The following is a 22,567-nucleotide window of genomic DNA, read 5'->3' on the forward strand; positions in this document are numbered from 1 at the left end:
AAGAAAGAAAGAAAGAACGAACGAACGAACGAACGAACCTCAGAACAGTGTGAACTGTGTGAAGAGAGCAGAGGTGGCCAATGCTCACGTTCTCTCTGTATGACAAGTCCTTTTGCTCCACACATGCCTGTGCTGGCCCATTAAAGAATACATTTGTATTTGTCTCTTCTGAGAGATCTGTAACACAGATCCCTACTTCACAGATAAAGAAACTGACTCTCATAGGTTACAAATGATGTGTCCAAAGTCAGTTACATTACAGGTACTGGCTCAGACCATATTGTAGGTTCTCAGATGTCTCCCAAGCATGGCCTCCTCAGCTCATAAACCTGAAGCCACTACTAATGCCCTATGGGTTTCATAAAACAAAAATGAGATTATACATGCACACATAGAAACACACAAGCATATACTCATATGTATGTGTGTCGAGTCTCCCCTCACCCCCTTCCTCTCCTTATTCCTTGATCTTTAGAATATGCAGGGATAGGTTGGCAGCTATGTTACCATAAATAGTAAGGTATAAGAAACACCTGGAAGAGGATTCCAATAATAACAGTGACAACAGAAAACATGAGCAGAAGATATATAAGCAACAAATGTCCAATACCACAATTAGGGGATGCAAATCAAAATCACAGTGATGTACCAATCAGATACACGCAATGATCCACACCAATCAGAAGGGCTGCTCTTGTTCCTATAACCAACCAAAAAGCTGGTAAGCATCAACTGTAAGAGAAGGAGGACTTATCTGGGCTCACACTTTGAGGCTATACACAGTCCATCGTGAGGAAGGCATGATGGGAGAAGTGGCTGTGCTAGCGGGAACAGGCTACATACTCACTTCAATGTGGACCAGAAAGCAGAGATAGGACAAAGAGCAGAGCTGGGCTACAAAGCTCAGCCCCTCCCCATGCCCCAAGCCTGGGCTCCACTTCTACAACAGCACTGCCCATCAGCTGGGGACCAAATGTTCAACCACGAGAACCTATGGCTATATCTGCATCATAATATTCTGCCCCTGGCCCCCACAGACTAGAGCCATGGCACAATGCATTTAAGTCCAACTTCAAAGGTCCCTATCATCTTCTTTATTAACGAAATCAATTGAACATATACAAGTGTTTTGCTTGCAAATTTGTTTGTCCTCCCATGTGTATGCCTGGTACCCAAAAAGGCCAGAAGGTGTCAGACCCCCTGGAACTGGAATTGCAAAGTGTTCTGAGCTGCCACGTGGGTGCCAAGGTTCAAATCTGAGTTCCCTGCAAGAGCAGGTTTTGCCTTTAACTGCTGAGCCAACTCTCCAGCCCATCCCTATAGTTTTATCCATTTCCACAAGGTTCAACAAAGTCTGTTCTGAGACTTACGTTAATTTCTCAAATGTGCGGCCCTCAGGACAGCCATTTTCCAGCAGGATCCTCTGAAGGCTCTGTCTTTTAAGGCAGTAGCTTTCCAGCTAAATTTGTACTGCAGCACCCTGAAAATCTGATAAGAGGGGTTTTACTCTCAAGTGACCTTTCCTATGGTCACAATGCAAAGCCCAGGTTCCTCCTTAGCGGCACTAATTTCTTTAACAATTACAGCCATGTTGTCTGCACCATATCTTCTCTTCAACTTTAGCTAGGTTCACATCCCTCTCCCTCCCAGACTACATGTTTCCTGTTTCTATTCTGACTTCTGCTCTATCGCACACTTTTTTTTTTTTTTTTTTTTTTTTTTTTTTTTTTTGGTTTTTCGAGACAGGGTTTCTCTGTGTAGCCCTGGCTGTCCTGGCACTCACTTTGNCTCACTTTGTAGACCAGGCTGGCCTCGAACTCAGAAATCCGCCTGCCTCTGCCTCCCGAGTGCTGGGATTAAAGGCGTGCGCCACCACGCCCGGCTCTATCGCACACTTTAAATCTCAGTAAATGCAGTGTGCAACAACCACACTGAAATCTATCATGGGCTCTTGAAATTCCCTCTGCCAAACAAACAGTCCATTGTTTTTTACTTCAGTTTCACTCAAGCTTTCAGGACACAGGCAGAAATGCAGGCAGAGCCTTTGTCAAATCAAACATCAGTGGCCTCTAGCAGGCAGCTCCAGATACGGGTCCTTGCTTCCCTTCAGAAAGTCTTGAGTAAGCTCTGCTCATAAAACTCGTGGGCTTGTCAATCCCACGGCCACAATCCTCCAATTCCTTCTTCACCAATCCCAAAGACCCGACCACAAGATGCGGTTTATCACAGCAACAGCGCCTTTGCGCTCACACACTTCCATTAGGAGAAGCTTCTGTGTCTTTTGTAATGTTCTTTATGATAAACCAGCAAACCTAAGTGTTTCCCTGAGTTAATGTGCAAATGAGTGACACCTGAGAGGGGCCGGGGGGGGGGGGCAGCAAGTCCTGATGCAGAACCAGTCAGTTAGAAACACGGGCAAAGGAACCTGAAATGGGAGCCAGTCTTGTGGAGCTGAGTCCTTAAGCTATGGTAGCTGCAGCATCTTCGTAGCTGCGAAGTGCTGGAGAACTGCCTGCCACACATCTGCTGCCAGAAGACACACGTGGAGTGGTATGGAAGAGAACGTGTGTGTAGGTGAGGGGAAAGGGCCAGGTGGTGAGGTGCAAGCCTTTAATCCCAGCACTCGGGAAGCTGGCCAAGGTGGAAGGAGAGCTGAGTTCAGAGTGAGTTCCAGGTCACCCAGGGCTTCATAAGGAAACTCTCTTTCACCACCACCACCACCAAAAAAGTCTATTTACAAAAGAGCCAGGTTAAAGTACAGATCTCTTCTTCTGGCACAGGGGTGAAGAGCTTTCAGGTGACTGAGCACAGCCTAGGGCAGTGGTTCTCAATCTGAGGGAAGTGAACCCTTTGGGCTTAAACAACCCTTTCCCAAGAGTTGCCTAAGAACACTCGAAAACACAGATGTTTACACCACAATTCATAACAGCAGTAAAATTGCAGATATGAAATAGCAATAAATTTTTCTTATTTGTTGGGGGAATCACCATAACGTGAAGAACCGCTTTAAAGGGTGGAAGCATTAGGAAGGCTGATAACCACTTGCCCGGGGGGTTGTGGAAGCTTCGATATATAGGCATGGCTGGTTAAAGCATTTGGCACTCGAGCTTTGGCCCCTCTGGGTTTGTTTGAATGTCCATTGGCTCAGCTGTTTGAACACTTGGTCCCCAGTTGGTGGCACTGCATGGGTAGGTATAGGAGATGTGGCCTTGCTAGAGGAAGGATGTCACTAGTGTTAGGCCCTGAGGTTTCAAAGACATGCACTACTCCTAGTTGATACTCTAATTCCCACATGAGATTTAAGATGTGAGCCCTTAGCTGCTCCCAGCTGCCAGGCCTGCCTGCTGCCTGCCTCACTTCCCAGCCACGATGGCAATGAACTCTCATCTCTCTGGAATAGTAAGCTCTGAGAAGCCCTTCCTTCTATACACTGCCTTGTTTGTGGTGTTTCATCACAACAAAAAAGTAAGACACTCTCTAGTTTTACTTTGCCTACTCTGGAAACCAGCTCATATCCTCCATGACCTAGGAACCCCAGCCACCAGCCACTCCTTTCACAGCAGATTCTGTCTTTTGGGCACCCACATGCTAGAAACTATGGGAAGAGCCCACATACAATCTCCTGAATATCAGTTTTCAGCTAATGTGTTAATTAGCCATTGGTTAGGACCTAGTGCTACCTGCCATGTGTAAGAAAGGCCCAATAGCTCTGTTCTCTGGTCAGTATCTTCTCTTGATCCTCCTCTGGGCAAACAGTGCAAGCAGCTCTCATCCACAAAGTTTTGATCTCTACAAATCCTCTTCCAACTGCTCAGCTTTGGATCAGCTGTCCTGTCTGCCCTGGAACCTGCCCCATCTCTTTTTCTCAAATCTCATCCCAATGGTGACTTCAGACAATCAGCCAGCCAGATATCCTATGTCTCTGCAGATACACAGAGAATGTTCTAGTTTCTATACAGCTCCTTTTTATTTCCTCCTCTTTCTCAAGGCAGGGCCACGTGTAGCCCAGGCCAGCCTCAAACTCACTATGTACTGAGCATGACCCTGAATTCCCCATCTTCCTGGCTTCACATCCAGGTGCTGGATTACAAGTGTGAGCCCCACAGCAGTCCGTACTAGCTACCTCTGATCTCATCTTTCCTATCTTGGATCTTGGCACTGAAATGCATTCCTTGAGGGTAGTTCTTATTAGGAGCCATTAGTGTCACTGTTGGAGCCTAGCATGTTGCTGTGCAACAGCTGTCTGAGTTGGGATTACATCTCGGGAAAAGAAAGGAAAAAGCGCAGAACTGTAAACACTATAAAGTGTTCACTTCGAGCCTGACACTCACTGGGCACTGTCTTAAGTACTGAGCAGTGACCAGACAGCAAGTTCTCTGTTCTCAGTTACTTTTCTGTTGTTGTGATGAAACAACATGACAAGGGCAACTTATAAAAGAGTGTTTAATTGGACTCACGGTTCTAGAGTGTTTGAGTCCCTGATGCAGAGCAATGGCATCATGGCTGGAATAGCTGAGAGGTCATTATCTCAAACCTCAGGCTGAAGGAAGAGAGAGCTCACTGAAAATGGTGTGAGTCTTTTGAAATCTCAAAGCCCTCCCCCAGTGACACACCTCCTCCTACAAGGCTACACCTCCTAATCCTTCTAGAACAGTTCCACCACCAAGAACCAAATATTCAAACACATGAGCCTATGGATGTGACTCTCACTCAAACCACTACAGTCTCTCAGCTTATAATCTTGTAAAAATGAATATGTAACATTCTTGTGAAATTATATATACACACACGATAAATACTTTGTGTGTGTGTGTGTGTGTGTGTCTAAGTATGTAAAGTAAACACATCCAAATATTCATATCGATGAAACTGGGTTCAGATGTTTGTTCAATGCATTTTAGGCCCTATTTTTCTCAGCATCTAATATATTTTAAAGATGAAAAATAGTCTTTAGTGAGAAAAAATAAAATGTAAAGCGTCTGCTCTCTGGGGGGAGGGGGAGGTTCTTGCCAAGTTAACTCATTTCCAAGAATTCTGGATAGAGAAATCTTTACTGTAATCTACTTTTTAACATAATGTTTCATGCAGAAAAAGCAATCAGAAGAGGGGGTTTGGGAGGGGTGGAAACGAACAGGTCCAGCCAACAGAATTCAACTGAATAACAAGAGGAGGTTCTCAAGGGCTGGCGAGATTGTTCAGGGGTTAGGATCGTGTCCTGTTCTTGCAAAGGATATGGTCTCATTTCCCTGCAATCCTATCAGGCAGCTCACAACTGCCTATGACTCTAGCCCCAGGGTATCAGCCACCTCTGGCCTCAAGTGCACCAGCCCTTACTTGTATGCACCAACACACACCTATGTATACATAAGTAAATATAAATGTTTTGTAAAAGACGAAGATAATCTCAGTGGAGCTAAACAGTCTCCATCTCTATCTCCACATCCTCTTAAACAGTAATGGAAGGTAACAGAAGTGTGACGACATACTCATGTACTTTTTCCTCAGGAGACCTCAAGGTGCACAGTGCCCTGGTCTACAGACATGATTCCACAGTAAACCTGTAGGCCGGCATTAGCCCCTTCAAAGATGAGAATCATGTTCAAGACCTCAAACCATTTGCTCATCGTCTGCAGACGTTGCTAAGCATCCATTGCTGGTGACTGACAGGGCTGGCATCCAATCCCATCTAAGTGCCAACACCTCGGTTTTGCTTTCTTTACACCCTAGCACATCCCTCCCACTGTCTGACATTTCTCTCTCTCGGTTCTCATCCACTTCTGAGCACTACAGATGACTGAACCTCATCAAGAAAGAAATCTCTAGCAGGGAGCTGTATAAATTGAAAAAAAAATCCAAGAAATTAGTCCTGAGATAAACAATGTAAAGGTTGGGACTTCCAAATGTTAACTCAGGGCAATAGAAACAAAACTGGGAGATGCTGAGGTTACGGCGGCTAAGTGGTGGAAGGAAAGCCTGGCACACACAAAGTCCTAGGTTCGATCCCCAGCACCACGCACAAAGAAGGAAGGGTTAGAGACGTTTAGAGGGTAAAGAACTGAAGAAGCTAAAAGCACTGTAATTGTCAAAGACGTCCTGGTTTCTGGATTTGCTTGGTTTTTCTCTTTAGCAGTACTAGAGATGGCACCCAGGGCCTAGCACATGCTGGACAAGGGCTCCAAAATTCTTCTTCTTTTATTTTTAATTTGACACACAAAACATTTGAAAGGACACTAATAGTATGATTAGCAACAAAATGTGAGAAAATTAAAAATAAGAATTCTCTTTAATTTTGTCTGTTTCTGTGAACTACACATACAGTCTTACTGAGTAACCAGATGACCTCAAACTTGTCTGATCCTCCTGTCTCAGCCTCCCAACTTCTGGAATTCCAAGTGTGTACAGTCAGATCCAGCTGAAGCATGTTTGTTTTATTTTGGCTATCAAACTGACAGTCCTGTGTTTGCTAGGCTCTACCACTGAACTATATGTTCCACAAAAAAAAAAAAAAAAAAAAAAAGGACCTCCCCAGTACTGTTTATTTTTCAACACTTGTTACTGTGAAAGTGTACAAAAATTTGTCTTCTATATGAAGACAAAGAAGCAAGACATGGGTGAGCATATTGAAATGTTATTATTTACCATTTTTTTAAAATTAGGACTAGCATAAAGCTTGAAATATATGCTACTGTTTATCCCAGTAGGAGTTGCATTAACTATTCTGAAAGTAAAATATAGAACAAGAAAATGGTAAGAAACGGATTTAATGTTCACATCAATATTTCTGACCTGCAGAGTTTATTCCCGAAATAGAGGCTTTGGCACAAAACAAAAAGCTCTGTGCTTTTCTCATGCTTCCCTCCCACCGAGTCTTAAGCTTAAAAGCTAAGCTGTCCTAGCTCTATGTCCTGGACAGTAAGGACATATTTTACTCAAAACCACATGATCAGGCCAGGGGGCCCAGCCAACCTTTACGGAGAGCCTCAGGACAGTCAGAAGCCCTGTCTCAAAAAGCAACATGGACTACTCTTAGGAAACGCTATCCAAGCTGTCTTCTGACTTCTACACATGTGCATTCATACACAAAACACATTACCAGAGCCCTCTCTTCACCAGTAAGGCCAATGGTTCTCAACCTGTGAGTTTCTACCCCTTTTGGAGGATTAAATGACCTTTCACAGAGGGTGCCTAAGGTCACCTGAAAACACAGATATTTACATTACGAGTCATAAGAGAAGCAAGGTTACAGTTTTGAAGTATCAATTAAATTAATTTTATGGTTGGGGGTCGCCACAGCATGAGGAACTGGATCTAAGGGGTGCAGCGTGCAGAAGGTGAGAAGCCCTGGCTTAACCTTTCATGCTCCTGAAACCCTCCACCCAAAAGAAATGGAGTGGGGCTTTCTGCCACTGCCATGCCATCCAGACTGAGGAAGACCCAGAAACTCCAGGGCCTGGTGAGCCACGGCCACGGCCGCATCGGTAAGTACTGCAAGCACCCAGGCGCTGCGGGAATGCTGGAGGCATGCATCACCACAGGATCAATTTTGACAAATATCACCCAGGTTACTTTGGGAAAGTTGGTATAAGGCATTACCACCTGAAGAGGAACCAGAGCTTCTGCCCAACTGTCAACCTGGATAAACTGTGGATGTTGGTCAGTGAGCAGACACAGGTCAATGCAGCAAAAACAAGACTGGAGCTGCTCCCATCATTGATGTTGTTCGATCAGGCTACTACAAAGTTCTGGGCAAGGGAAAGCTCTCTAAGCAACCTTTCATCGTGAAGGCCAAATTCTTCAGCAGAAGAGCTGAAGAGAAGATTGAGGGTGTTGGAGGTGCCTGTGTTCTGGTGGCTTGAAAGCTATGCCGGAGGTTAATTAAATGCTAACATTTTCCATGTGGTCTTTGCATCCTTCCTTGTCTGCATGTTGGGAATCTGCCTAACATTCTAGGAAGATATGAGGTGTGGGCCCTTGAGAGTCACTCAGTCTGTGGGAATAAATGTAACCCAACTTTACAGTTTTAAATTCCTAAGAAAGAAAGGAAGGAAGGAAGGAAGGAAGGAAGGAAGGAAGAAAGCAAGAAAGAAAAGGGAGTGGGTATACTCACACGAGTGTGTATTTGCCGACATATACCACATCACACTACATTGCAGCCTGCAGCCTGCAGCCTGCATATACCAGGGTTGAGAACTGAACGGTAGGAAACAGTCAAGAGGTACAACGCAGACAGAAGCATCAGAAGTAGGGCCTAAAACAAGGGTTATTATAAAGTGGTGACTACAACCAGAAGTGCTGAGCCTCGTATCCAGAGGGGAGAAGGGAACATGAAGATGCTCACGACCATCAAGGAGGAAGAGGAAGAGCCACTCAGCATGGCAGAACCAGAAGTAGTGTCAAAGATGGGAGCACAGCACAGGAGCATGAGGCCCTGAATTCCATTCCCAGCACTAACATTAATTAACTCTGATAATTTTCAACTCATTAATTAGTTAGAGTCAATGAGGTGATTCAGACGGTAAAGCGCTTCACAGGTCTCGTGACCTGGGCTGGATCCCCAGAACCTACTTGGTAGAAGCAAACCAATCCCCCATCCCCACACAAGCTATCCTATGACCTCTACATGCATATGTGCCCACACAAAATAAATCCTGAAAACGAAACAAATATGCGCACACACATACACACATATATCATACAGCATGAAAATAGACCTTTAATATAAAAACACTATCCACAATGCTATCAGTAAACAGTAGGGGCCCTGTAAACAGAAAGAAAATGGAGAAGATGTCGGCAGCATAAACACATACACTTGACTAACTGGCATATTTTTCATGATGACAGGTAGCCGCATTTGATTATTATCAAGCCTATAACAGTACAAAGCAGCCTATGCCACAATGCTCCAAATACCACCAGGAGACAGCTGGTCTCCCAAGAGTGCAGACACACCTGTGAGCACAGGTAAGACCAACACTTCTGCTCAGAGGGAACCCCCACCCCCGAACCCTCAGGACACAGGAACTGAGGAGCAGCCTGGGACAGGATCCTTCCAGTTTCCGTCTACACCAGGGAGTTGATCCTGTGCTACAGTCCTCCATACCCAAATACCCCTGGGAAAGAACTGGTCTCCCAGGAGTACTGACACATCTGTGAGCACAGGTACCACCAATTCTGCTCAAATTCCTGGCCCAAGAGGGACCAGCCCAGAGCCATCAGGACACAGGGACCAAGGAACAGCAAGGGACAGGATCCTTCTGGTTTCCATCTGCACCCAGGAGCTGACCCTGTGTCACAGCTCTCCATACCCAAATTCCTCCCTGAGAACACAGGCTTGCAAGGGGGACAAGCCACAGTCAGAGACAGCAAGACCAGCTAACACCAGAGATAACCAGATGGCGAAAGGCAAGGGCAAGAACATAAGTAACAGAAACCAAGGCTACTTGGCATCATCAGGACCCAGGTCTCCCACCATAGCAAGCCCTGGATACTCCAACACAACAAAAAAATAAGACTCTGATTTAAAATCGCATCTCATGATGACAATAGAGGACTTTAAGAAGGACATAAATAACTCCCTTAAATAAATACAGGAGAACATGGGTGAACAGGTAGAAGACCTCAAAGAGGAAACACAAAAATCCCTTAAAGAATTACAGGAAGGGCTGGTGAGATGGCTCAGTGGGTAAGAGCACCCGACTGCTCTTCCAAAGGTCCAGAGTTCAAATCCCAGCAACCACATGGTGGCTCACAACCATCCGTAACGAGATCTGGTGCCCTCTTCTGGAGTGTCTGAAGACAGCTACAGTGTACAAAAAAAAAAAAAGAAAAAAAGAAAAAAAGAATTACAGGAAAACACAACCAAACAGGTGATAGAATTGAACAAAACCATCCAAGATCTAAAAATGGAAATGGAAACAATAAAGAAATCACAAAGGGAGACAACCCTGAAGATAGAAAACCTAGGAAAGAGATCAGGAGTCATAGATGCAAGCATCACCAACAGAATACAAGAGATAGAAGAGAGAATCTCAGGTGCAGAAGATAGCATAGAAAACATTGCCACAACAGTCAAAGAAAATGCAAAAAGCAAAAAGCTCCTAGCCCAAAGCATCCAGGTAATCCAGGACACAATAAGAAGACCAAACCTAAGGATAATAGATATAGATGAGAATGAAGATTTTCAACTTAAAGGGCCAGTAAATATCTTCAACAAAAATATAGAAGAAAACTTCCCTAACCTAAAGAAATGCCCATGAACATACAAGAAGCCTACAGAACTCCAAATAGACTGGACCAGAAAAGAAATTCCTCCCATCACATAATTATCAAAACATCAAATGCACTAAACAAAGACAGAATATTAAAAGCAGTAAGGGGGAAAAGTCGAGTAACATATAAAGGCAGGTCTGTCAGAATTACACCAGACTTCTCACCAGAGACTGTGAAAGCTAGAAGATCCTGGCCAGACGTCATACGGACCCTAAGATAACACAAATGCCAGCCCAGGCTACTAGCTCAACAAAATTCTCAATTACCACAGAGGGAAAAAACAAGATATTCCATGACAAAACCTAATTTATGCAATATCTTTCCATAAATCCAGCCCTACAAAGGATAATAGATGGAAAACACCAACACAAGGAGGGGAAACACACCCTAGAAAAAGGAAGAAAGTAATCTTTCTACAAACTCAAAAGATTGCCACAATAATAAAAATAACATCAAAAATAACAGGGAGCAACAATCACTATTCCTTAATATCTCTTAACATCGATGGACTCAATTCCCCAATAAATAGACATAGACTAACAGACTGGATATGTAAACAGGACCCAGCATTTTGCTGCATACAGGAAATGCACCTCAGTGACAAAGGTAGACACTACCACAGAGTAAAGGGCTGGAAAACAATTTTCTAAGCAAATTGTCCCAAGAAACAAGCTGGAGTAGCCATTCTAATATCGAATAAAATCAACTTTCAACCAAAAGTTATCAAAAAGAATAAGGAAGGACACTTCATGCTCATCAAAAGAAAAATTTACCAAGATGAACTCTCAATTCTGAACATCTATGCTCCAAATGCAAGGACATCCACATTCATAAAAGAAGCTTTACTAAGCACACATTGCATCTCACACAATAATAGTGGGAGATTTTTGACACCCCACTCTTATCAATGAGAGATCATGGAAACACAAACTAAACAGAGACCCATTGAAATTAACAGAAGTCATGGACCAAACGGATTTAATAGATATATAGATTATTTCATCCTAAAACAAAAGAATATATCTTCTTCTCAGCACCTCATGGTACCTTCTCCAAAATTGACCATAAAATCTGTCACAAAACAGGCCTCAACAGATAGGAGATTGAAATAATCCCATGCATCCTATTAAATCACCACTAACTAAGACTGGTCTTCAATAGCAACAAAAATAACAGAAAGCCCACATACACAAGCAAGCTGAACAATGCCATACTCAATGATAGCTTGGTCAAGAACGAAATAAAGAAAGAAAAAACTAAAAAATAAAAAAATAAAAGAAATAAAGAAATTAAAGACTTTAGAATTTAATGAAAATCAAGATACAACATACCCAAACTTATGGAACACAATAAAAGCAGTGCTAAGAGGAAAACGCAGCTCTAAGTGCCTCCAAAAAGAAACTGGAGAGAGCATACATTGGCAGCTTAACAGCACACCTGAAAGCTCTAGAACCAAATGAAGCAAACACACCCAAGTAGAGGGCAGGAAATAATCAAACTCAGGGCTGAAATCCACCAAGTGGAAACAGAAAGAACCACACAAAGAATCAACAGAACCAGGAGCTGGTTCTCAAGAAAATCAACAAGATAGAGAAACCCTTAGCCAGACTAACCAGAGGGCACAGAGACAGCATCCTAACAAAATCAGAAATGAAAAGGGAGACATAACAACAGAACACACGGAAATCCAAAACATCAGATCCTACTATAAAAGGCTATACTCAACAAAACTGGAATACCTGGTTGAAATGTACAAATTTCTAGACAGATACCCGGTACCAAAATTAAATCAGGATCAGATTAATGATCTAAACAGTCCCATAAATGGATCCCCTAAAGAAATAGAAGCAATTTGCAAAACACAAGAAAATCAACAAGAGGGAAGACCAATGGGTGGGTACTTCATTCCTCCTTAGAATAAGGAACAAAATACCCATGAAAGGAGTTACAGAGACAAAGTTTGGAGCTAAGATGAAAGGATGGACTATCCAGAATACATCCCATAATCAGCCACCAAACCCAGACACTATTGCATATGCCAGAAAGATTTTGCTGAAGGGACCCTGTTATAGCTGTCTCCTATGAGGCTATGCCAGTGCCTGGCAAATACAGAAGTGGATGCTCACAGTCATCTATAAGATGGAACACAGGGCCCCCAATGGAGAAGCTAGAGAAAGCACCCAAGGAGCTGAAGGGGTCTGCAACCCTATAGGTGGAACAACATTATGAACTAACCAGTACCCCCAGAGCTCGTATCTCTAGCTGAATATGTAGCAGAAGATGGCCTAGTCAGCCATCACTGGGAAGAGAGGCCCCTCGGTATTGCAAACTTTATATGCCCCAGTACAGGGGAATGCCAGGGCCAAGAAGCGGGAGTGTGTGGGTAGGGGAGCAGGGTGGAGGGAGGGTATAGAGAACTTTTGGGATAGAATTTGAAATGTATATAAAGAAAATATCTAATAATAATAAAATAAAATGTTATATAAGAAAAAAAAGATAGCTTTCAAAATACTCTTCTATATAATTATAACACACACACACACACACAAAATAGTCTCCCAACCAAAAAAAAAAAAAAAAAGCCCAGGACCAGATGGGTTTTGTGCAGAATTCTATCAGATCTTCAAGAAGACCTAATACCAATACTCTTCAAACTATTCCACAAAATAGAAACAGAAGGAGTACTACCCAATTCATTCTATGAAGCCACAGTTACACTGAGTATTCTCCCTTGGAGATGGAATGGTTTCTGTCTAATCAAGAACTTGTCACAATTTCCTTTCATAGAGGACTACTTAAGAGATTTTTTTTTCTACTTCCATCATGTTTAATATTCCAAATAGATTTAAAACTGGTTGAGTGCATATTACTTTTAGCTTCAGAAGAGATCATGTATATTTAAGAGGCACTGAACTATTATAAATTAGTTTGATGACTTAAAAATGTCAATACTGAGTTGTATATTTTAAAATAAATTTTATCAGTTTAATAAAAAAAGTCCAAAGCACCACACTTTCTTTCCCCACAAAATAGGAACTTAATCTCAATTTCCTGTAAGTCCACAAAAATTATCTACAAGCACAGAAAGATGGACTACAGCCAAACCACTAGACCTCCCATGGATGGAGAGGAGGGGCATCGGGTGCTCTAGGGTCACCACCCAGCCTCCCTTCCTACACAGATTTGGAGAAAAATACAAGTCAAAATCAAGATGCTTGCTGTCCAAACATACCATGTAGGCTAGAGCCTCAGCCCTGCCAGAACCCATTGCCATTCTCTGCAAAAAGGCTGATGCTCTGCCCCAACACAAGCTCGAAGATGCACAAGCCGCTGCAACTCCTATCTACAGCCCCACACAGGTCTGCTGAGAGCTTAATCATCTAAGACCAGACTGAGGAAGCAAACACTAGTGCCAGATTTCTCCTCTTGAGGTACTGACAGGCAAGAGCTGTCAAAGCAAAAGATAAGAAAACACCAGGCTGATTTCCAAGAAGGCTGACTGGCCTGGCTCAAAGCTGCTGCCAAGTGTGCTGGGAAAAGCAGTCCACAGACTACAGAGCTGCTTCCCACCTCAGGCAACAGAATGCCATCAATTCAACACGGTTCAAAGTGTCTGGGTGTTCTGATGCCTGGAACCAAAGTGGGTAAAGTGTCCGACCATTATGAAGCATCCATCATGGCTGGTGAGACAGCTCAGCAGTTGAGTTGCTCTCAGCACTGGTTGCTCTTCCAGAGGGCCCGAGTTCAATTCCCAACAACTAACTGTCTGTAACTCCAGTTCCAGAGGATCTGCCCCACTCGCTCAGGCAGACAGACAGAGAGAGCACCAATGCACATAAAAAATAAATCAATCTTAACAAAGAAACAGTTATCTTAGAAAGCACTTTTTAAAGGTTTACTGAAAAGATTGATTCAAACCAACACGTATATAGAGTCAGGTTCACATGTTCCTAGCACACTCGTTCATGTTCATTTCAATGTGGCAGACAGATGTTACGAAATACTATTTAGCTTTTAAAGGGAGAAATCTGAATACATGCTACAAGATACACTAACCCTGAAAACAGTTTGCTCAGAAAAACAAGTTAGATGTAAAAGGGAAAATACTATATAATCCATATCAAGTGCATAGGATAGTCAAATTCATGGCACACACAAATTCATGACACATAAAGCCATAGCTGCCACAGACTGTGCAGAAGGGAGAACGGGAACTATTTAGTGAGTATGGGCTTTCAAGTGATTGAATGCTCTGTAGACAGACAATGGTGATCACTCTACAATCATATGACATACTTAATCCCCTAAATTTTATGCCTGTGTATTTTACTTCAGCTTTTGAAACTAAAAGATATTTGTATTTTTCAAAGAAAAACTATTGAGAGTAATTTCAGTCACCTCACAGGGTTATTACATTTTGGAACTACATAAATATGTACTTTCTTATCGTGCTTTGATTTTGAGGCAGGGTCTGGCAGTGTAGCCTTCCATCTCATATGTGGCCAAATTTAATCTTCAGTCTCAGTCTGGGAAGCAAAGAGCAGAAAGTTCTCTCAAAATGTTAGCAGCGATAAAGTGACAAAGGCCACAGCATCAGCAGGCTTGGACACTGTGAGCAAGACCCAGCACAGAGGTATGAATGGTGACTTCTGAAGACACTGTCCCATGATAGTGGGCATTCCAGACATATCCTAGAAAAACAAAAACAAAACCTTCTCCAGCCAACAACAAACATGGCTTCAGGCAGAGAGACTCTGTACATATTTGCGTGTGATGTTCAAAGATATGGTAGTCACTTATTTGGTATCTTGAGTCTGGTTCAGGATAAGAAATTTCTAGCACTGTGCAGCATGTTCACTGACAATCCCAAAGAGCTTGCTCATAAGCAACAGCTGCATGCAGGAAATGTAGCTCACTGGGGACACAGGAAAGCAACATTCCCCGCGAGTTACCCCACCCTGCGAGGAGTCTGACATCCTTCTTAGGGAAGTCACTGGAGCTAGCTGCAGGCTGTGAAAGCCGAGATACAGATGGAGAAAGAGTCAGGAAACAGTTCTGGTTTCTTGAACTCCATTATCCCAATGCACTGCTATGGTTCAGAGCCAAGGCTGAAGGCCAGGCACTGTTCTCACCTAACTGGCTGTGGGAAGCAGCGAGTGATCACAAAAACAAAAAACAAACAAACAAAAAACAAAACAAACAAAAAACAAAAAACAAAAATATTAGGGGAAAGACAAAAGAACAACCCAAGTTCAGGATCACAATCTCACATCTGTGTCTGAAATTATCCAGGTAAGTTCTCCTCCTCCAGTAGAAGAAGGGGTGAGGGGCTTCTGAAACAAAATCAAAATGTTTCTAAGTAGGCACAAAATCACTTACATAACAAAACTTTGGAGGGTTTGAGACAAACTGACACTCTCAGTTTAGTTATATTGGCAGAGCTACCCAAAACAGTAGCTCAAAATTAAACAAACAAAAGCTTGGATCTTCTGCAACCCCCAGCTCAAATTCAGCCTCTGCCCAGTGTTACACAGTCATTACGCCAATCATTATCTGCTACGAAATTAAGACACAACACTACAACGTCAAACCCTACCAGGATCTGAGCCCGAAAACCGTAAAAGCACATAAGAGGTTTTAGGGTTTTATAGATAGCACACTCCAGTGTGGCAGGACTCGGCTTTGCCTGTGCTGATCCTGTGGGCACTCCACTGTCCATAGGTAATATGCTCACTTGGTGCACATTCAATATTTATAGGAGAAAAGGAGGGGGATGTGTATAGGAAGACACAGCAGCAGCTATTCATTGCAGGCACCAACGGGGCGACTATAGTGTCTACTGTGTTCTGTAAGTGGACACGGAAAATGAAGGGGTCAAAAAAAAAAGTGAGAAGTGGGCTAAGAAGTCAGTCACGAAGGAGCTGCTCTCGGGACCTTGGCACATACAAGCTCAATATTCACAAAGGCTTGGTGTCCGTCCTGCACTCTGAGCCTGGCTGGAAGGGAAAGAGGGCAAGAGGAGAGCACGCATCTATAATACAAGTAACACCTCAGCTACGGCAAAGTCGTCAGGACGGGCACCCCTGAAATGGGGCACAGACCATAGGAACACTGGCAAGGGCATCATCCTTGCTGTTCCACAATGAGAGGCACAGGACATTAGTATGGCCAAGTCAAAGGCCCGACTGCCTGTTAGACTAAAGCTAAGTGAAAAGCTTGCTTCATAGCTGGCTTATATAGACAGCCACCCAATGTCATATCAATAGTTTCTTAACAAAAGAAGTATATACATTTTGCATCCAATGATGCTTTCAAAATACTTTGTTCTCATGGGTGTGTTTTGAAGGTTTGCTGCTAGCCTGTTATGTGGATAGACACAATGTGCTTAACCAACCCTACCGTTGGATGATAGGCTTCCAATGGTGCATTACTGATCAAGACTGATCTTGACTGGTTTGTTTGTTTGTTTGTTTGTTTGTTTGTTTTTTAAGTAAACCCCTACAGTCAGAATGGCTGGGTCAGAGAGTACATGTCTACGCCATTACTCTTTAAGGCTGCCCCACATTGCTTCATCTGAAGGCAACAATCAAGAACCTCCTCGGGGTTGGAAAGTCACAGCACTGACCACCAAAGGCACAGACTGCCCTCTCCAATGGGACACAGCGAGCTAAACCTCAACAGCAGCTCTGAGCACCATCTACCACTCTTCCTAACAGCTCAGCCCCTTTCTCCATCGGCCACTGTACCACTTGGCTCTAACTTCCTCTGGGGAAAACTCAGCCTGTGCCATCCACAAGACAGAAACAAGCCCTGTGTCACCTATGAGGTTCCTAAGATGTCCGTCCCCCTCCTTCCTCTTGGGTAGTCACTTCCCAATTGTCCCTGTAAAAAAACAGGAAGAGCCCTAAAGTCAGGTACTCAGGAATATGATTTTTAACTTTTCACCCAACTGGCCCTCAGACACCTTCACAGAAAAGTCAATGAGTGCTTTAACTACTATGCCCCTAAAAACATATACTTAAATACACCTAAAGTGGCACATCTCACTGTGGAGTCTTCTAAGAGTTCAGCCACAGACCTGGGAGCTGCCAGGTCCATCTAACAGTGCATACATGCGTACACTTGCAAAAGTCCTGACTGTTCCGATGGTCTGATAGCTCTGGAGATTTCCGTTCTGACACTCAAAGGGGGGATCAGTCAGGTTGGGGGACCAAGGAAACTGGGACTCCTGCCCATCCCCCAGCTGGTAACTTTGCAGGGCCTTCCAAAGTAACTTAGGGTGCCCTGAAGCAAATGTCAAATTTCAGATCTCGTGAATGGGTGGCCAAGTGTTCCCAGGCTGGTTCCCAGCCTGAGGATTCACCTCTTGAGCTCTTCATGTGCCTCCTGTTCGCTTCCTCATGACCTAGAAAACTCCATGTGTCCTGGGCTTTGTTTTCTCCACACCTATACATTCCACACTAGTTAAAGCTGAAGTGTCAGAGACTTTGGCCATCCACCAAGACATCTCAGGAGAGCCACAACATTCACGGGTGGCTAGCTATGCATGCAGTAGAGTCTGCAAGGTGAGAAGTGACCAGAGACAAGCAATGGTAAAGTCACATGCAAGGGTAGTATGGACAGAGAACAGTGGAGTACAGAGAAACGGGGGCCAACCGCTCCAAGTGGCTCTGGACAACTGAATGGTCAGGACACCGCCCCGAGAGGAAAAGCAGGGCACACCTCCCTCTAACCTGGGACCTCAGCAGGACCCTCTGTTGCTACTTCCCCCAGCCACCTTTACAACTGTGGGATGCCCAGTTACACCCCATGGGCGTGGCTAAGGGTCTTCACACAACTCTTACACCACAGTGGCTAATATTCCATCGCACATGTGGATAGCCCCAAAGGATACAAGTCCAAGCCCCCTGCTCTTTATGTCACCCTCCTGCCAGCTTTCGGACCCAGACTACTTGCTGTGTCCCGGCTATCTGACTTCCTGTTATCCAGAGGTCTCCTGTGACCCCACCTCCCTCACTGATGGCAAAGTTCAGTTCCCACATCTGAAGTGTGACCCAGCAGCCAGGCACACCTTTCATCACCACCCTCACCTGCTCTCCTTCCTCTCAGGTGACTGGGGCAGCCTGGCTTTGGCTGACAGCCATAGGTGTTCCCTGCAGAGGCCTTTTATAACACCCTTGCAAAATGTAAGCCGGGAAGAGCTGAAAAATCAACCTCTAACTGCTCTTTCTATCAAGTGGCTTGGGCATGAGCAAAGCAAAATGGGGCCATGGAAAACAGTTCTCAAATAAACAGTTTCACTATCAAAGGGATAGTAAACAACTGCCAATGTAAATCCAAGGGCTGCACTGTTCAGGCCTGCCCCAGTCACAGGGAGGGAGCAATGATATCAGGGGACTAGATGGCCAACACTCAGCTGTTCCAAATTTTTCCCTTCCAAAAGAGGCCCAAGAGCAGAGGCCCAAGGTTCCCCAGCCACTTGGCTGGCACACAGGCTCAGCCTGCCCTCATTTGTAAGGACACTGGAGGAGGAGGAGGAAGAAGAAGAGGAGGAGGAGGAGGGGGCAGCTGCGGTAGGGATAAGAGAGAAAGCCTAGCCACTGAAAGTCAAATTCACCACTAACACCTAAACTGAAAGGCAAGTCAGGAATCATTCCTAGGTTTACATTCTTAAGAACTGGTCTGGCTGCATCTGTACAAACAAAGGAGTGACCCAGCAAGGTTCCTGTGAGTCTCCAGGTGATGGAGAAGCACAGTCCTGGCCACCAGCCCTTCTTGCCAATGGTACGTGCCACCCTCCTGGACACCCTTCCCCGCCACACACACACACACACACACACACACACACACATATAGGAGACCGCTTATGCTCCGCCCACAACAAGCTGCCACCCTATGTCATCAGCTCCCTTCTGCACACTGTGCCAAATGCAGAGAAGCTGCAGTGAGTGAGCACTGTCCCCGGGGGCCTGGTGCACAGCTGTGACCTGGCCTCACCACATAGTGATGACATTACCTGAAGACGTGTCTTTTTCAAGAACCCTTTTCCAAGCTAGAAGCTGCTCCTTCCAGTTGTAGCTGTAGGCCCTGCCAACCCAGGAAGAGCAGTGTCGGCTGCAGAGCAGCAAACCTGCTGTGATAACTGCAGCTGTTTGTGTTTCCTGAAGACTCAGTAGTAGCAGTGTGCCCACATGGTAGCCCTCTTACCTCCTCTCTCTGAGAGGTGCCAAGCTCTGTCTTGCTACAAACACAGTTAAACCAGTACCCAAAACTGTCTTCTACCTCCTCACACCCAGGCTAGGCTCTTTAATTATCTGTGCTTCATTTGCCCATGGGTCTAAATGCTGGACAGAAAGCCCCCATCCCACCCCCCCCACCCCACCCCCCCCCCCCCCCCCCCGCGCAATCTGGGCATGTGGAAGGGAAGGATAGAACAGGCTGCCAGTGGCACCTCACACTCGGAGGGTATTTACGTGATCAGGTATGGTTGACGCCACAGTTTACCACTGCTTTTGACCATATCACAAGCTCTGATGAGCGGGGCACCACAATGCCATGGCTCAGAGGCTGATCTGCCATCCCAAATGGACAGGACCCCATGAGGACACTGTCTAGGAAGGTAGAAGCAGTTGGTCCCTGGCTGCTACAACATGGCTTTGGGTGATGCTTCCCAAAGCACGTCCCCAGATCAGTGGGGTAGCATCCAAACACACTCCTGGCTGCCACCTGCCCCCCAAGCTACCTGCTTTAGAAACTCTGGGCTCGGCCCAACAAGAGTTACAAGCTAGCTCGGTGGCGAAGCTGGCACAAGCTGAAACTTGAGGTCCATGAGCTCACACAGATAAATACCTAAGGTTGCAAGGTCATGGGAACACCCAGCTGGGGACAACCTGACATAACTACGCTGGCTCCTCACCAACAGCACCCACTGGGTTTTGTTTTTGGGTTTGGGGGTTTGGTTGGTTGGTGGTTGGTTTGCTTTGGTTTGATTTGGTCTGGGGTTTTTTTGTTTGTTTGTTTTTTGTTTTTGTTTTGTTTTTTGGGTTTTTTTTTTTTTGCCAACTGTCAGGACCCCCAAATGTGAAATTCTTCAGGACATTCCCCCTCAGGGAAATGACTTGTGTCTCACTTTCCTGTCTCCAAAAGAGAACCGAGACATCCACATCCCAGGGTCAAGGCAGAAGCACATGGTCTGGGATTAGCCCATAAGGAATCCCTATCCCTACTGTAGGTCTGCCCAAAGGTCTAATCAGAAAAGAAAACCAGCAAAATGAGACCTGCTTCTTGGATGTTCCTCGTCTTAGGGTTTTGTTTTTGTTTTCTACCCACTCCATTCCAGAGAGCTGAGGAAAGCCATTCAGAACAACAGACACTAACTACACCTGGCTCAGTGATGTCTCAGGCACTTATCTATTCTGTCTACAACCTTGCCCTGCCTTGTTAGCCAACAACATAGAGAAAGCCCAGGCCACTGGAGTGGCTTACACAGCCCTCCAGCAGATCCTCTGGACAAAAGCCAACCAAAGCTGGCACATGAAACCTCACCCACCTCAAAAGAAATAGAGAACGACTGTGGGACTATCAACAGACTTGCAAAGGACAGTGGCTAATATTTATATGGGTCTTAGTTGGCACTAACGTTTGGATCTCCGCTGTCTCCCAGATGCCCATGTTTGAAGGTCAGGTCCCACACTATGATGCCACTGGGAAGTGGTGAGCTCTTTAAGAGCTGTGGCTTAGTAGAGGAAGTTAGGTCATGGAAGGCATCTCCCCGCAATGGGGCTCTGAGCACCCTAGCCCTTTCCTTCCTCTCTTCTTTCCTAGTGTAAGCAGCCTCCTCTATTATGAGTCCCCACTGTTAGTAAGACAGAAATCGGCCGACTTGCTGGATATAGGGTATGGACACTGCCCTTGTGATCAATAGCAGGTACAAAAACAGGCCTATAGCTGAAACCTCTTGCTCAATGGCTAAAGGAAGGGAACCTCAGCTATATCTCTGACCTTGGGAGGAGAGGTTACATCCAGAACTTCCCAGAAGTCATGAACTGAGAACTATCTAAACCTAGTCCCAGGAATTCTAAACCTCACAAGATTACTATCTAGCCCAGCATCTTTCTGATAAAGAACGAGGAGGTACCACAGCTCCCTCCCCATAAGACTCAATACAAACGGGCCTGTCAATCACCTGTGCAGGAGAGTGCCCCTAAGGAAGCCCATCCGTTTCAGAAGTTTTAGTAAGACGTTAAATCATGAAAATCAACACAATGGTCCGTTAGCTCACTGTGCACTCCAACCTTAGGAGTAAGTCTTCTGTGCTCTGCCTACCTCCTATATTATGTAAAAAATAGTCATAAAAAATTAGTAATAAGTTCTGCCTACCTACTACATTAAGGTCTGAGTGTCTCATCTTAATCCTTCAGATTCTTCAGAGATCACAAAGACCAGGGAACGGAAGGGAGGTGGCAGCAAGGTCCCAGTGACACTACCATGATACACAAGCCACATGGCCATGAACTGACACCATGAGCCCATGAGCCCAAATGAATCCTTCAAAGGTAATTGTCACAGCGCCTTGCCCCCTGTAAGACTAGAGCAGGAGAATCTTCAGTTTGAGGCTAAGTAATTTGGAAAGGTCCTATCTCAGAAGAAGAGGAGGAGGAAAAAAAAAAAAAAGACAAAGATAGCTCCTAGTTTCAAGTACTCTGTCACGGCGACAGAGAGCTAACTGGCACACTGAGTAGTAGACACTCAGGGCCTTACAATTGTTAGCTTACATCTTTCTCACAACTACTCAACAACCCGGGATGGTGGCTGCTGTTCTTAGGTCCATCAAAGAACTTAACAGATGGTCCATATAACCCATCCATTGTGTACAGCCCTTAGATGGTGAGGCGGGAAGCCAAACCCAAACACTCTGGCTCCATGCTCTCAGCCACCAAACAACTCAGAGCTACTAACTATCTACACATCGACAAGCCACCGATCACTGCTTATCAGAATCCAGACCCCGGGGTTGGTGAGATGGTTCAGCAAAGCCGCGGCACTTGCCACTAAGCTTCACGGTCTGAGCTCCTCTTCCAAAAACTACAAGGTAGATCGAGAGATCCGACTTCTGCAGGTTGTCTTTTGACCTGCACACATGTACTGAGATGCACATGCGTGCAAGCAAACACACACAAACACAAAATAAATAATTTTTTTGTTTGTTTGTTTTTCGAGACAGGGTTTCTCTGTATTGCCCTGGCTGTCCTGGAACTCACTTTGTAGACCAGGCTGGCCTCGAACTCAGAAATCC

General features: G+C 44.8%; 1 protein-coding gene and 1 pseudogene across 6 annotated transcripts in view; one reads left to right on the forward strand and one right to left on the reverse strand.

Annotated features, from left to right (window-relative positions):
• Positions 1–22,567, reverse strand: part of Sgms1 (sphingomyelin synthase 1) — a 264,312-nt gene that overhangs the window by 233,258 nt on the left and 8,487 nt on the right. The window lies entirely within an intron of this gene.
• Positions 7,412–7,856, forward strand: LOC110285284 (annotated as a pseudogene).

The sequence above is a fragment of the Mus caroli genome, chromosome 19 (assembly GCF_900094665.2).
Source record: "Mus caroli chromosome 19, CAROLI_EIJ_v1.1, whole genome shotgun sequence".
In the NCBI taxonomy this organism is placed as follows: Eukaryota; Metazoa; Chordata; class Mammalia; order Rodentia; family Muridae; genus Mus; species Mus caroli.